At 39.2% G+C, this 16,697-nt stretch overlaps 3 pseudogenes; 2 read left to right on the top strand and 1 right to left on the bottom strand.

Moving 5' to 3' along the window:
- The first annotated feature begins 77 nt into the window (after positions 1-77).
- On the top strand, positions 78-1,321 carry LOC149387085 (cytosolic sulfotransferase 15 pseudogene; annotated as a pseudogene).
- A 9,757-nt stretch (positions 1,322-11,078) lies between these two features.
- LOC149387084 (cytosolic sulfotransferase 15 pseudogene) lies at positions 11,079-12,053 on the top strand (annotated as a pseudogene).
- A 1,750-nt stretch (positions 12,054-13,803) lies between these two features.
- LOC149387083 (cytosolic sulfotransferase 15 pseudogene) lies at positions 13,804-14,778 on the bottom strand (annotated as a pseudogene).
- Between the last annotated feature and the right edge of the window lie 1,919 nt (positions 14,779-16,697).

The raw sequence follows: 16,697 nt of genomic DNA, 5'->3' as shown, positions 1-16,697 counted from the left end.
CCCTCTGCTACATCATTGATCCTTGCACCAACCCAATAAGTAGGTTTAAAATATCACAGCTATTGCATGGATTCTTAATTAAAAACAAGAGTAGAAACTCCTGTAGCTACATACACATCCTCAACAACTATTTTTTTTTTTTTTTGGGTATTACAGCCACTGAAAAAATGTCATCAGCTATAACCAGCAACGAAGGGTTTGATCATGATCATGACGATATAGAGTGGATTGTTTCTCAGCTTCCTAAAGCTAAAAGCAGTTTTCCGAATGGATTGTCCCAATACCAAGGCTTTTGGTACCGAACCAACTTCGTTCCCGGCATCATTAGGTTTCAGAGGAGCTTCCAAGCCGACAACGATGACATCATCGTAGCGTCGAAGCCCAAATCAGGCACCACGTGGCTCAAGGCCCTCCTGTTCTCGGTGGTCAACCGGGGCAAGTACACGGTCAACGACACTCCTTTGCTCTCCTCGAACCCTCACAAGCTCATTCCTTGGTGCGAGGTCTCGCTCTATTCGGACCCGGCCGCCGCGGAGGACTACTTGAGCCACTTGGCGAGTCCGAGGTTGCTGAGCACCCATCTCCCTTACACCTCGCTCCCCGAGTCAATCGAGAGCTCCGAGTGCCGTGTCGTGTACGTGTGTCGAAACCCTCTCGACACGCTCGTCTCTTACTGGCACTTCATCGCCGGCCAAGACGACTCGAGAGCCGACCTAGCCTGGACCATGGAGGACTACGTCGACGGCTTCTGCATCGGAGAGGACACGTACGGGCCGTTCTGGGACCACGTTCTAGGGTTTTGGAAGGCGAGCCTCGAGAGACCCGAGAAAGTGTTGTTTCTCAAGTACGAGGACATGAAAGAGGACATCGTGGGCGTCGTGAAGAGGCTCGCGGAGTTCGCGGGGTTTCCTTTCTCCGGCGAGGAAGAGAGCGGAGGCGTTGTGCAGAAGATTTGTGAGCTGTGCAGTTTTAGTAGTCTGAGAGATATCCAAGCCAAGAACAAGCCTGAAAACTACGTCCCCAACATAAGGAACGAGACTTTCTTCAGAAAAGGCGAGGTCGGCGATTGGGTCAACGAGCTGAGTCCACAAATGGTTGAACGGGTGAAAGAGGCTATTCAAGAGAAACTTAGTGGTTCTGGTTTGGTATTTAAAACATCCTAAAACAATAATATAGTTTATGTTTACGTCTTTGCCAGGAGTTTTAATTTGCAATTCAAGCTGATAGGTAATTCGAATTTTGCTTGTTGTTTGAAACTGGCTTATTTACACTTTTGGCACTTTAATTTGCACGCGTTGTCCGTCAATTTTTTTTTTTTTTTGTTAGAATATCAACTATATATGTAACCTAATAAGTGACTTTTTACTATAAAAATGATCGGTTCTTGTGTGTGTGGTCACAATTATTACTTTGTCGTTTTTCATGAGTAAAAACCCCACACAAATTTAACGTCCAAAATACAAGAAAAGCTCAAGTGCATGTTAACCGGACCGGCCCACTTCACCAAATAAAGACCGCGAAGCGTATCTTTAACATTACATGATCATTCTATGTCCTCATTTTTTTATAATGCAAATTAACATCCACAAAATAAATAAATAAAAATCTAACTAATTATAACTCTCTATGAAAAAACCCCCAAAAAATAACTGTTTCCCTCCAATTTGTAATGATCTAAAAAATCACAATTCTTTCTTTTCTTCACCCGCAAGCTTTTTCCAATTTCTGCTCGTTCTTTCTTTTTCTTTAGATCCACGAGCAATCACTGACATATTTCTTTTAGGACAAATGGTATATGGCTTTGACGTTTCCACTCAAAATTGGGCCTTTTATATCTCGTGAAAAAAACCAATAATATTGTTCAAGAGCGCCAGTCATCATAATTTTTGAGATTCTAAAAAAAAAAAAAAAAATTATGTTTGGTAGTACGTACACCATGTCGCTTGGCAAAATGACGAAAAATCCAATACTGTGCCTTAAAAAAAATTATCAAAATTGAGCCTTTTTTCCCCCCAAAATTTATGAGGCCTTATTGCCTAAGTTTCATAAAGCTTGGACCTGGTCGGGTCTTAATAGACGTTCACTGGTCAACCGCTTGATGGCCACTGAAATGGATTCATTCACAAAATTGTTAAGTTTTGAATTTTGAAGACTGTGGAATTTTGAATTTTACCCATCTTTACCACAGTCTTCTTGCGATTGACCGCAGCTGCCGACGTGGCCTTCTTAGAAATTGTGGCATTTTGAGTTATAAACCGAAAGTTCTCCCGAGACGCCACCAAAAAGACCTGTTGGTCTTATTGTGATTTCAACAGCTCCTTAGAAAAAGTGTCATTTTAAATTGTATCCCTCGTCACCACGGTCCTCTCGAGATCGAATGTTGATGATAAAAAAATTATGTTAACAAAAGTAAGAATATTTAAATTCATTGGTGGTAACACCTAAAGAAGTTAGGATGAGTTAACGATTAAAATGACGTTTTCGTGGACAGATCGATGAGCTATTAAATTCGATTCAGAACCCCCATAGCCCCACGCACTGAATTACAAAATTTGAAATGTCTTCATCAAATCTGAAAAAGCAATCAAAGTCGAACTAAATTACCCAGGACAAGATATATTATATTTTAGATCATAATACGAACTTAATTGTTATTTCAATTGCTGAAAACGAGATATATCAACTCCAGGCTGTGGGCTGGGGAAAACTGATGAAAAGGGCAATCTACTTCGAATGAATAACAACCACGCGTTTATTACATGGATTCATTGTTTTAAAAAAGAAAGAGGAAAATTTATAAGAGGAAAAACTTTTTATATATCTACTGCTTCTATAATATATCTTTTGACATTACTAAATAGTCGACGTTTGTTAAATCTTAGATAAATATCCACTTTTAGACGTAAATCTTAGATAAATAATCATTTTCAGACGTAAATCTTAGATAAATAACCACTTTCATATAACAAACGTTTGCTATTTACCTAAAATTTAGGTCTGAAAGTGATTATTTAGTTAAGATTTACCAAACGTTGGTTATTTAACAATGTTAAACATTTAAATTGATTATTTTCTTAATATTTTTTTTTTTAGTTTTGAACTACAACGACTAAAGAAAATGTCATCGACTATACTGTCTGATGATAGCCATAATAATGATGATGATGATGATGATATAGAGCTTACTGTATCTCAGCTTCCTAAAGCTAGAAGTTGGCTGTGCAGTGGTGTCTCACAATACCAAGGTTTTTGGTACCCAACCTTTGTCCTCCACAGTAATGTTAGGTTTCAGAGTAGCTTCCGATCCGACGACTTAGGCATTAACATTTTGGGGCCACGTCCTAGGGTTTTGGAAGGCGAGCCTGGAGAGACCAGAGAAGGTGTTGTTTCTCAAGTACGAGGTCGGCAATTAGGTCAACGATCTTAGTCCTCAATTGGTGGAACGAGTGAAAAAGGTCACCCAAGAGAAACTCCAAGGTTCTGGTCTGACATTTAAAGCAACGTAAAGATTGTTTATGTTATATAATGTACGTGTTTTCAAGAGTTTGAAAGGATCTTCGTTGTCTTACGAGTTTTTGAGTCATTTTAAATTTCCATTTCAATTTGCTGCTGTCTGTAATTTGCATTAATGTATGTATGCCACTGTAATGTTGAATAACAGGACACTAGTGTCTGTCTCATATTTCTTAAATTAAATAAGTTGTAAATAATAAGACCAAACTATTGCTACTTTAGCATGGAATACTTGAGAAAGAAAGCCGAGTACGTACTTTCGCCTAAATAACTCTTTTAATTCTGAAAAAAAAGGTTATGTTAGAGTATCATGCGCGAAGACGTGTCGTTCCTTTATTTCTTGTCGTTCTCTCTCTATGTCGTTTACTTCCCTAAGTCTAGCTTATATATACTCTGTACTCTTTGAATATTTGGCGGTATGGAAATGAGATCTTCTTCTTCTCTTTTCTATCCAAACACTCTCTAAATCTATCATGGTATCAGAGCAGCGATTCTCGTGACCTAGAAATCGTCAAGCTCTCAGATCGGTGGTCTTCTTCTTCTTCGATCTCTCGATTCATCTTCATCGGCGATCTTCTTCTTCTCCGATCTCTGTATCCAATTTTTTTTTTCGCTTCGCCAAACACAAATGGATCCTGGAAATGCTATCCAGTTCATTACCTTTTCTCATCCAATCTCATCCAAACTCGATGGGAACAACTTCATCGTGTGGCGCAAACAGGTGTTAGCACATCTGCGTGGTCACAATCTTCAGCGATTTCTTTCGACTGAAGTGATTCCTCCGCCTGAGTTTACTTCGGAGCGCAATCGCGAAAATGGAGTGGTCAACCCTGCCTTCGTCGTCTGGGATCGACAAGATCAGCTTATTTTCTCCTGGCTAATGGCTTCGATGAATGACAGTCTTCTCTCAAGAATGGTCTCATGCGAGACGTCTGCTCAGATCTGGAGCACCTTGAGGATCTACTTCGCTTCTCAGATCCGCGCGAAAGTCTCTCAGTTCAAGACACAGCTGAATAACACGAAGAAAGGTGCGTTGTCGATTGATGAGTATTTACTCAAGATTAGGAATCTTGTAGACCTTCTGGCCATGGTTGGTGAAGAGACTAAGCCTAAAGATCACATTGAGTACATCTATCGTGGATTACCTGAGGAATATGAGAATTTCATTATGAATATGGACACTCGTGCTGAAACTCTCACTGTAGTGGAAATCGAATCTCTGCTTCTCACGCAAGAAAGCAGAATTGAGAGAAAATTCAGTGCGATTAATCTCCAAGACATGTCAGTGGCAAATCTGGCGAACTACAGTCCTCAAGCTAACTGGAGTCGAGGTCGTGGATCTAGCACCTACTTTGGTGGTGTCTCGATGACAAGATGAGGCTCATTTTCCCATCGTGGTGGTCAAAATTACAATCGCGGATCGCTGAGCAATACTGGAGGCTACAACACTGGTCGTGGCTTCAACAAACCTCCTGGTCCAAGAGGACGTGCTGCATATGGTCGAGGTCGCGTGCAATGTCAACTGTGTGGAAAAACAGGTCACCTAGTCATGCAGTGCTTCTATCGTTTTGATCAGTCCTTTTCTGGACCTTCAATGAAGACAATCTGATGCAAAAGCAAGAGTTCACCGGCAATGAAAAAGTTCTCATCGGAAATGGTATGGGCCTCAAAATCTCACATATAGGAACCTCCTTCTTTTCCTCACCTAATAACCACAAAACACTCATCCTAGATAAACTCTTACATGTGCCTAATATTACCAAAAACCTGTTGAGTGTGTCTAAGTTTGCCAATGATAATCATGTGTTTTTTGAATTTCACCCTACCTTGTGTTTTGTGAAGGACAAGGTCTCTAGGCAAATTCTTCTCCAAGGACGTCTCCTAAATGGCCTCTATGTGTTTGATAAAAATTAGCTACCTCTACAAGCGTTTACTCAATCTCCTATAGCTGATAAGTCTTTTGTTCCCACCCCCAGGACTATGATTTCTGCTCATGTTTCTAGTGTTAAACCAAGTAGTACTAATGTTTTTGAACTATGGCATAACCGATTAGCTCATCCCTCAGAGAAAGTTGTGAAACTTGTCCTACATCAGTGTAACGTTTCAAATGTCAATAAAAACTCATTTTCTGTGTGCAAATCCTGTTGTTTAGGCAAAATCCACAAACTGCCTTTCCCATCGTCCATAACATCCTATACTAAGCCCCTTCAACTAGTTCATACAGATTTATGGGGCCCATCACCACACCCATCCACAAGTGGTTATCGCTACTATATTAACTTTGTTGATGCCTTCTCACGGTTTACATGGATATACCTCTTGAGGAGCAAGTCTGAGGCACTCCCTACATTCAAGCTTTTTCAAAAACATGTGGAACTTCAACTTGGTCATAAGATCTTGGCAGTACAATCTGATTGGGGTGGAGAGTACAGGTCATTCTCAGCGTTCCTTACCTCTCAAGGCATCACCCACAGGGTCTCATGTCCTCACAGCCACCAGCAGAAGGGTCTGGCTGAGAGGAAACATCAGCACATAGTGGAGTCTGGACTTACACTGCTTGCTCAAGCCTCCATGCCACTGTCATATTGGGATGAAGCGTTCAGGACAGATGTATTCATCATAAATAGGCTTCCCACTCCTACCCTGTCATTCTCAACACCTCTAGAGACCTTATACCAAGTCAAACCTACTTATATGCAGCTCAAAGTCTTTGGCTGTGAGTGTTATCCTAATATCGGACCTTACAATACCCACAAACTTGACTTCAGGCCTCAGCAATGTGTTTTATTAGGCTATAGCATAAACCATAAAGGCTACAAATGCCTAGCCAAGTCAGGGAGGATTTTCATCTCTAGGGATGTTGTCTTCAATGAAGGTGTTTTTCCCTATCCTACTCTATTCCCCACTGACACTCCCACTGCCCCTGTCTCACCCCAGTCCCTACCATCACCACTGATCAGTGCCCTCCCTGACCCTACCACCGAACCAGTCCAACAATACAGGTGTCCCATTCAGGTACCAGACCCCATTCCTGTTCCTGAGCCTATTCTTGTTCCTGACCCTGCCCCAGACCCTAACATTCCTACCTCTATTCCGGTTCCTGACCCCAACATGTCACCTGACATTGCTCACATACCTACTCATCACATGGTCACTCGAAGTAAGAATGGAATTTCCAAACCAAAGGCTTTTATTGCTAGCAAAGAACCTGAAACAGTGGCTGAGGCTATAGCGTCTGAAGCATGGAAACAGGCTATGACTGATGAGTACCTGGCACTATTGAGGAATGGAACTTGGAGCTTGGTTCCTCTTCCTCCAAATCGCAAGGCCATTGGTAGCAAATGGGTGTTCAAACTTAAGCAAAACTCTGATGGATCTTTGCTCAGGTACAAAGCAAGATTTGTGGCCAAAGGTTTCAAGCAGATTGCTGGTTTTGATTATCATGAAACCTTCAGTCCAGTGGTGAAGCAAACCACGATTCGCGTTGTGCTAACTCTTGCCCTTGCTCGAGGCTGGTCAATCCGTCAACTTGACGTGAATAACGCGTTTCTTAATGGCGACTTGAAGGAGGAGGTCTATCTAAGCCAGCCTGAGGGATTCACTGACAAGTCTTCTCCGAATCTAGTTTGTAGGCTTCACAAGTCCCTGTATGGGCTCAAACAGGCGCCACGGGCCTGGTTTGACAAACCTCATCACGTACTGCTTGCTGCTGGGTTTTGCTCTGCCAAGTCCGATCAGTCACTCTTCATCAAAGTCACTGCATCTCTGACTCAGTTTGTCTTGGTGTATGTTGATGACATTCTAGTTATTAGCAGTGAGGCAAGGTCGCTGGACACGCTGGTCGCTCATTTGGACACTCAGTTCAAGTTGAAAGACCTCGGCGATCTTGATTATTTCCTAGGAATTCAAGTGCACCACGTTGGCACTAGTTTGCTGCTTTCACAGAAGAAATATGCTCTTCACCTGCTCACTCGTGTCAATATGCACACTGCTAACGGCATTGCCTCTCACATGGCTTCATCAACTCAACTATCTGCTTATGGTAGTCCTGAGGTTGACAATCCTCAGTTGTATCGCAGTGTCATTGGTGCATTGCAGTACCTCACTATTACACGTCCTGAACTAAGCTTTGCCGTCAATAAAGTCTGTCAGTTCATGCAAAGGCCACTTGCTGATCACTGGCGCGCTGTGAAACGTATTCTGCGCTATGTGGCTGGTACCTTGGATTTTGGGCTTCATATTCGGCGCCAACCTGTTGCTGATCTCTCTCTGGTTGGGTTCAGTGACGCTGATTGGGCCTCTGATGGCGATGATCGCAAGTCCACGTCGGGTGTGTGTGTCTTTTTGGGCTCGAACCTGGTTGCTTGGTCCTCACGCAAACAACACACCATCTCCCGCTCCTCTGCTGAAGCTGAGTTTCGTAGCCTAGCGTGTCTTGTCTCTGAAGTGACGTGGATTGGTTCCCTTCTCCGTGAACTCAATCACGTTCCTCCTCAGCATCCTGTCTTGTGGTGTGATAATCTCAGCGCCGTTCTTCTTGCAGCAAATCCAGTCCTCCATGCCCGGACGAAGCACATTGAAATAGACCTGTATTTTGTGCGTGAAAAAGTTCTGCATCGTCTTGTGGATGTCCGTCATGTCCCAGCTATCGATCAGACTGCAGACGTGCTTACAAAGCCAATCTCGAGCCATCAGTTTCCTGCCTTGCGTTCCAAGCTTCGTGTTGATTCTCTCTCAACACTAGCTTGAGGGGGGCTGTTAGAGTATCATGCGCCTACGACGTGTCGTTCCTTTATTTCTTGTCGTTCTCTCTCTATGTCGTTTACTTCCCTAAGTCTAGCTTATATATACTCTGTACTCTTTGAATATTTGGCGGTATGGAAGTGAGATCTTCTTCTTCTCTTTTCTATCCAAACACTCTCTAAATCTATCAGGTTATTTGGTCACATCACTTATTCATACGAAGAACAATGTGACATGTGAAGTGGCCCATCTCTTACCCTTCTTTAAAATAATAGGCTAATAAGTTTAATTTAACTAAAAATAATGACCAACTCGCGACCTGCATCGGCTAAGCTGCCAAGCTCGCGTCACAAAGCCACCATCTCGCCACCTACTCGTTAAGCAATTGCCTAAGGCTCATATTATTTTTTAATCTAAGAATGATGGATTTCTGTTTGGGTCTCAAAATTTGAACAGCCAAAAAGCCTACAGTTTTACTAACACCTTTCTCTATGTAGAACGAAAACACTATGACAATTAATGTCAAAGGGAAAAGAGGACATGGAAAATTGAAAAAAAAATATACATTTCCCTTTCCTACACAATTCATTCTACCATTTAGGAGGTTTTAAAGAAGAAGACTATCCAACCACCTAAATTAAGATTATAGAAATATGGTAATTTAAACTCAGAAAATATATAATATATATATATATATATATATATATATATATATATATATAAAATTTATGTTGAGTGTTGTCTAATAAAATCATTAGCTAGGTTCATGTATTAAAAATAACAATGTTTTTTTTTTCAATCAATAAAGAGCAATGCATTATTACGATATTTATTGTAAAAATGTTGGTCATAAAAATATGATACGACTGTTTGGATTTTTTTTTTCTTGCTAGTTTTTTTTTTAAGACCTAATAATTAATTTTGTAGATGTCGAGCCGACCCTAAGTCAGGGATCTCAGGTTATGAGTGTTTGTACGAGCCAAGACTTCAAAAGCCTCTATAAATAACTCCTCAAATAACACCGTTTTAAGGTAAATAAAAACTTTTTTTTTCCTATTTTCACTACTTTCTCAAACACAAGAGAATAACTTAAACCTCACCTCACATTTTTCAGTGAACTCGCGTTCAGTGTCGAAAGTACGTTTAGGGAAATCCCTCTGAAACTTAATTTCAACAAGCGGTGTAAATGCCAAAGTATAATAAAGTTTCATCTCAAAACTAATTGGCGAGAAGAGTAAATCATGACATTTATTAACTCTTATTGGTTCTTATCTACTTTCAAGTTTCAATGTGAGATTTTTAATAGTAAATGTTGCGTGGCCTTCTATATGTTAGGCAAATATTGGACGCCGTAGATGTCGTCTTTTTGTTCGATTTTGGATAACAAGCCCATTGCTTAAGCTACTATCGAGCCCACGTCATGTATCATTGAGCGCCCCGACCATATGTCGGAGAAAATCTCTCCACACTCCGATCCATCATATTCTTCTTATCTTGTTTAGTTGAAGTATTCCATGTGTTTCTTGTGTTTTTGTGGACAGGTCAATGAGCTGTTTAACTCGATTCAGCTATCTTCGATGACCTCGCTTTATTTTTAATCATAACTAAGGTCCCCATGCAGTGAAAAATAACTTTTATAGCCCCACTGCATTGAATTACAAGAGTCGAAATGTCTTCCGTCAAATAGAAATAATTAATTTTGAATTAAATACACAAGACCGAGATATATAATATTTTCATTCATGATAGAAACGTGGACACAATTGCCAAATACGACAAAAGACTATATCAACTCCAGGCTCTCGGCCACGTATGAGTGGTAACTAATGAAAAAAGATAGGGAAAATAACACATTTATACCTTGTGTTTTAGTGAAATGTCGAGTTTAACCTTCGGTTTTCAAAAATATCGAATTCATACCCTCTGTTTAACTAAAATGATGAAATTATGCCATCTGTTTAACTAAAATGACGAAATTATACTATGAAATAGACAACAGTGTCACGAATATTCTTTTTATTGACTTTTCATTGACGTTGACTATAATATTTATATATAAACACCAATTATCTTTATTCATTCGCGCCATATATGTAATTTATTTAAAAACTAAAAAATAAACAACAGTCTCTTAATTGTGAAGAACACAGAAAGAGACAAATGGGTAAACATTGATAGTTGATAGTCATCAAAATCGCATATTCGAACAGAGAATCCAGGATTTAGAGTTACAATTCGAACACGGAATAAAGTCATTTCTTAGGAGGTATGAGTTTTATTATTTAATTTCAATTTAAGGCTATTTTTATTTCAAAATTGAGAATTTAGAAGTTAGGGTACTGATTTAGATTTGATTTGGTTTTTCTTATATAAGAGTTAATATCAATGAAAGGGAGATTTGTGACGCTGTTATTCATTTTAGGGTATAATTTCGTCATTTTAGTTAAACAGAGGGTATGAACTCGACATTTTTGAAAACCGAGGGTTAAACTCGACATTTCACTAAAACACAGGGTATAAATGTGTTATTTTCCCAAAAAGATAATATCTACTCCATTATTGTCCCGAGTGAGTGTTATCTAGATATGTTGCAAAGAAGCAATAAGAACCACGAATACATATATTCCATTATTACATTGCTTGCATTGAGTTCTGGCTCCAGTTGTAGAAAACTTCAAATCAATAAGTACCACATTTACGACATGGATTCTTTATTTTTATTTTTATTTTTAAAAAGAAAAAAGAAATAGAAGTGAAAACTCATGATATATAGTTATACTGCTTGTAGTTCCACGTTAAATCTACAGCGACTAATAAAGAAAATGTCATCGACTACTATACCGTCTGATAATAACCAGATTACTGATGACGATATAGAGCTCATTGTTTCTCAGCTTCCTAAAGCTAAGAGCAGGCTGTGCAGTGGTGTCTTACAATACCAAGGCTTTTGGTTCCCAGCCTATGTTGTCCGCAACGTGATTAGTTTCCAGAGGAACTTCCAAGCCAACGAGCATGACATCATCGTAGCGTCGAAGCCCAAGTCCGGAACCACGTGGCTCAAGGCCTTATTGTTCTCGGTGGTCAACCGGGGCAAGTACACGGTCAACGACACTCCTTTGCTCTCCTCGAACCCTCACAAGCTCATTCCCTGTATGGAGTACAACGCTCCAGCGGACCCGAGCCAGCTTGCAAACCCTAGGTTGTTGTCGACGCACGTGCCATACACATCGCTCCCGGAGACAATCAAGAGCTCGGGGTGTCGGGTCGTGTACGTGTGTCGAAACCCTCTCGACACGGTCCTCTCTTACTGGCACTTTATCTCTGGCCAGGACGACCCGAACGCTGACCCCACGTGGACCTTCGAGGACTGCCTCGACGGGTTCAGCAGAGGAGAGCACCCTTACGGGCCGTTCTGGGACCACGTCCTAGGGTTTTGGAAGGCGAGCCTGGAGAGACCAGACAAGGTGTTGTTTCTCAAGTACGAGGACATGAAAGAGGACATCGAGGGCCAAGTGAAGAGGCTCGCGGAGTTCGTGGGGTTTCCTTTCTCAGCCGAGGAAGAGAAAGAAGGGGTTGTTCGGGAGATCTGCGAGCTGTGTAGCTTGAGGAGTTTGAAAGATATACAAGCCAAGAACAAGCCTGAAAATGTTGTGCCCTACTTGAAAAACGAGACGTTTTTCAGAAATGGCGAGATAGGGAATTGGGTCAACGAGCTGAGTCCAGAAATGGTGGAACGACTAGGTAAGGAGATCCGAGAGAAACTGAAGGGTTCTGGTTTGACCTTCCAAATGTCCTAGAAGATAGTTATGTGTGTTGTAGTCGTTTGAAATTTATTTTCACGGTCTAATTTGTCCTCTCTTTTTTTCTTTTTCTTTTTTGTTGGTTGACTAGATTTCTTCGTTGTGCTTTTGAAATGATTTAATCTCTGAGGTTCAAATTAAAATTTCTGCTGATTGCAATTTTGCGTGATTTGTGAATATCTGTTGTTGTTGTTGTTTGCAAGGAATGATATCAATACATTGTCATATTAAATGATTAAACACTGACTTTCCACCTTTAATATTCACTATCACAAATGTTTAGCAACTACATCTGAAAGCTCGTCTTTCAAAAATGACTACGATCTTCGTTCCTTCATGAAAAATTTGTACAAAAATCCAACATGAAAAATTTGGGAGACTACAATGCAACCTTCGAACGTCGCAATGAAAAGTAAAAATTGGAGAGACAAAATATTATTAACGTAGAGAGAGATAATTATGAAATGAATGATCATTAAACGTTGTTATGATTAACTCATTTAATGATTTTTTTTTTATTTTGAAATATTTCATTCATTTTTGTTAATGATAATTTTGTAAAATTAATAAAATTTTGTCAATTTTGCGAAATTTACGCTTGTTATTATCTCTAAAATTATGAGGCTGGCCAGTAGTGGGATAATTTTTTTATTAAGAAAGGTTGGAAATTGGAATACATAATTAAAAGATTAAAAAATTATGTTTGGTAGTACGTACACCATGTCGCTTGGCAAAATGACGAAAAATCCAATACTGCGCCTTAAAAAAAATTATCAAAATTGAGCCTTTTTTCCCCCCAAAATTATGAGGCCTTATTGCCTAAGTTTCATAAAGCTTGGACCCGGTCGGGTCATAATAGACGTTCACTGGTCAACCGCTTGATGGCCACTGAAATGGATTCATTCACAAAATTGTTAAGTTTTGAATTTTGAAGACTGTGGAATTTTGAATTTTACCCATCTTTACCACAGTCTTCTTGCGATTGACCGCAGCTGCCGACGTGGCCTTCTTAGAAATTGTGGCATTTTGAGTTATAAACCGAAAGTTCTCCCGAGACGCCACCAAAAAGACCTGTTGGTCTTGTTGTGATTTCAACAGCTCCTTAGAAAAAGTGTCATTTTAAATTATAGGTTTAGTGGTTATCTAATCATATGAAATGTTAGAATTTTGAAATACCCAACGTTTCGTTAATTTTTAGTAAATAGCCACATAAATCTATTTACACTATAAAAATAACAAAAAATGCAGAGTAAATTTCTAGTAAATATGGTTATTTACGAAATGTTTCCAACAGTTTTTAACTATTTACAAAAAATTTACAAAACGTTGACTAAAAGACAAACACTTATGTTTATGTTCATGTGGCTTATATCGCTAAATTTTTTATTAAAAAATTCTGGTAGGATAGATGAAGGAACGAAGATCGTAGTCACTTTTGAAAGACGAGCTTTCAGATATAATTGCTAAACATTTGTGATAGTGAATATTAAAGGTGGAAAGTCAGTGTTTAATCATTTAATATGACAATGTTTTGATATCATTCCTTGCAAACAACAACAACAACAGATATTCACACATCACGCAAAATTGCAAGCAGCAGAAATTTTAATTTGAATCTCAGAGATTAAATCATTTGAAAAGCACAACGAAGAAATCTAGTCAACCAACAAAAAAAAAAGAAAAAAAGAGAGGACAAATTAGACCGTGAAAATAAATTTTAAACGACTACAACACACATAACCATCTTCTAGGACATTTGGAAGGCCAAACCAGAACCCTTCAGTTTCTCTCGGATCTCCTTACCCAGTCGTTCAACCATTTGAGGACTCAGCTCGTTGACCCAATTCCCGACTTGGCCATTTCTGAAAAACATCTCGTTTGTCACGTAGGGCAGAGCAGTTTCAGGCTTGTTCTTGGCTTGGATATCTTTCAAACTTTTCAAGCTACACAGCTCGCAGATCTGCCGAACAACCCCTTCTTTCTCTTCCTCGGCCGAGAAAGGAAACCCCACGAACTCCGCGAGCCTCTTGACGACGCCCTCGACATCCTCTTTCATGTCCTCATACTTGAGAAACAACACCTTGTCTGGTCTCTCCAGGCTCGCCCTCCAAAACCCAAGGACGTGGTCCCAGAACGGCCCGTACATCTCCTCTCCTCTGGAGAACCCATCGAGGCAGTCCTCGAAGGTCCACGTGGGGTCAACGTTCGGGTCGTCCTGGCCAGAGATAAAGTGCCAGTAAGAGAGGACCGTGTCGAGAGGGTTTCGACACACGTACACGACCCGACATCCCGAGCTCTTGATTGTCTCCGGGAGCAACGTGTATGGCACGTGCGTCGATAATAACCTAGGGCTCGCCAGCTGGCTCAGATCCGCTTGAACGTCGAACTCCAAGAAGGGAATGAGCTTGTGAGGGTTCGAGGAGAGCAAAGGAGTGTCGTTGACCGTGTACTTGTCCCGGTTGACCACCGAGAACAAGAGGGCCTTCAGCCACGTGGTGCCAGATTTGGGCTTCGACACTAAGATGATATCTTGGTCTTTTGCTCGGAAGCTCCTCTGAAACTTTATAACGTTGTGCATGAGAAAGGCTGGGAACCAAAAGCCTTGGTATTGTAAGACACCACTGAACAGCCTGCTTCTAGCTTTTGGAAGCTGAGAAACAATGAGCTCTATATCGTCATCATTAATATGGCTATTATCAGATGGTATAGTAGTCGATGACATTTTCTTTATTAGTCGCTGCAGATTTAAAACAAGAATAAAAGGTCCTTGGGTATATATTATATATTTGACGTGGAACTACAAGCGGTATAACTATATATCATGAGTTTTCACTCCTATTCCTTTTTTCTTTTTCTTTTTTAAAAAAAAAAAATAAAGAATCCATGTAGTAAATGTGGTACATATTGATTTGAAGTTTTCTACAACTGGAGCCAGAACTCAATGCAAGAAATGTAATAATGGAATATATGTATTTGTGGTTCTTATTGCTTCTTTGCAACATATCTGGGTAATAATGGAATAGATATTATCTTTTTTCATTAGTTACCACTCATACGTGGCCGAGAGCCTGGAGTTGATATAATCTTTTGTCGTATTTGGCAATTGAGTCCACGTTTCTATCGTGAATGAAAATATTATATATCTTGGTCTTGTGTATTTAATTCAAAATTAATTATGTCTATTTGATGGAATGGAAGACATTTCGACTCTTGTAATTCAATGCGGTGGGGCTACAAAAGTAATTCACTGCATGGTGAACTTGGTTGTGATTAAGATAAAATGAGGTCATCGAAGATAGCTGAATCGAGTTAAACAGCTCATCGATCTGTCCACAAAAACACGAGAAACACATGGAACACTTCATCTAAACAAGATAAAAAGCAATAATACATGAAGTGGGCTTAAGCAATGGGCTTGTTATCCAAAATCGAACAAAAAGACGACATCTACGGCGTCCAATATATGCCTAACAGATAGAAGGCCACGCAACATTTACTATTAAAAATCTCACAATGAAACTTGAAAGTAGATAAGAACCAATAAGAGTTAATAAAAGTCATGATTTACTCTTCTCGCCAATTAGTTTTAATGAGATGAAACTTTATTATACTTTCACATTTACACCGTTTGTTGAAATTGAGTTTCAGAGGGATTTCCCCAGACGTACTTTCGACACTGAACGTGAGTTCACTGAAAAATGTGAGGTGAGGTTTAAGTTATTCTCGAGTTTGAGAAAGTAGTGAAAATAGGAAAAAAAAAGTTTTTATTTACCTTAAAATTGTGTTATTTGAGGAATTATTTATAGAGGCTTTTGAAGTCTTGGCTCGTACAAACACTCATAACTTAGGGTCGGCTCGACATCTATAAAATTATTAGGTCTTAAAAAAATACTAGCAAGAAAAAAAAAATCCAAACAATCGTATCATATTTTTATGACAAACATTTTTACATCGTAATAATGCATTGCTCTTTATTAATTGAAAAAAAACATTGATATTTATAATACATGAACCTAATGATTTTATTAGACAATACTCAACATAATATATATATATATATATATATATATATATATATATATATATTATATTTTCTGAGTTTAAATTACCATATTTCTATAATCTTAATCTTATGTGGTTGGATAGTCTTCTTCTTTAAAACCTCCTAAATGGTAGAATGAATTCTGTAGGAAAGGGAAATGTATTTTTTTTTTTTTTCAATTTTCTATGTCCTCTTTTCCCTTTGACATTAATTGTCATGGTGTTTTCGTTCTACATAGAGAAAGGTGTTAGTGAAACTGTAGGCTTTTTGGCTGTTCCAATTTTGAGACCCAAACAGAAATCCATAATTCTTAGATTAAAAAATAATATGAGCCTTAGGCAATTGCTTAACGAGTAGGTCGCGAGTTGGTCATTATTTTTAGTTAAATAAAACTTATTAGCCTAATATTTTAAAGAAGGGTAAGAGATGGGCCACTTCACATGTCACATTGTTCTTCGTATGAATAAGTGATGTGACCAGATAACTTTTTTTTTTCAATATTAAAAGAGTTATTTAGGCGAAAGTACGTACTCGGCTTTCTTTCTCAAGTATTCCATGCTAAAGTAGCAATAGTTTGGTCTTATTATTTACAACTTATT

This window comes from Urtica dioica, chromosome 8 (assembly GCF_054948205.1).
Source record: "Urtica dioica subsp. dioica isolate 48M chromosome 8, U.dioica_male_clone48M_v1_H2, whole genome shotgun sequence".
In the NCBI taxonomy this organism is placed as follows: Eukaryota; Viridiplantae; Streptophyta; class Magnoliopsida; order Rosales; family Urticaceae; genus Urtica; species Urtica dioica.
The sequence above is the reverse complement of the archived record's forward strand: the minus strand, read 5'-3'. Positions and strand labels throughout refer to the sequence as shown.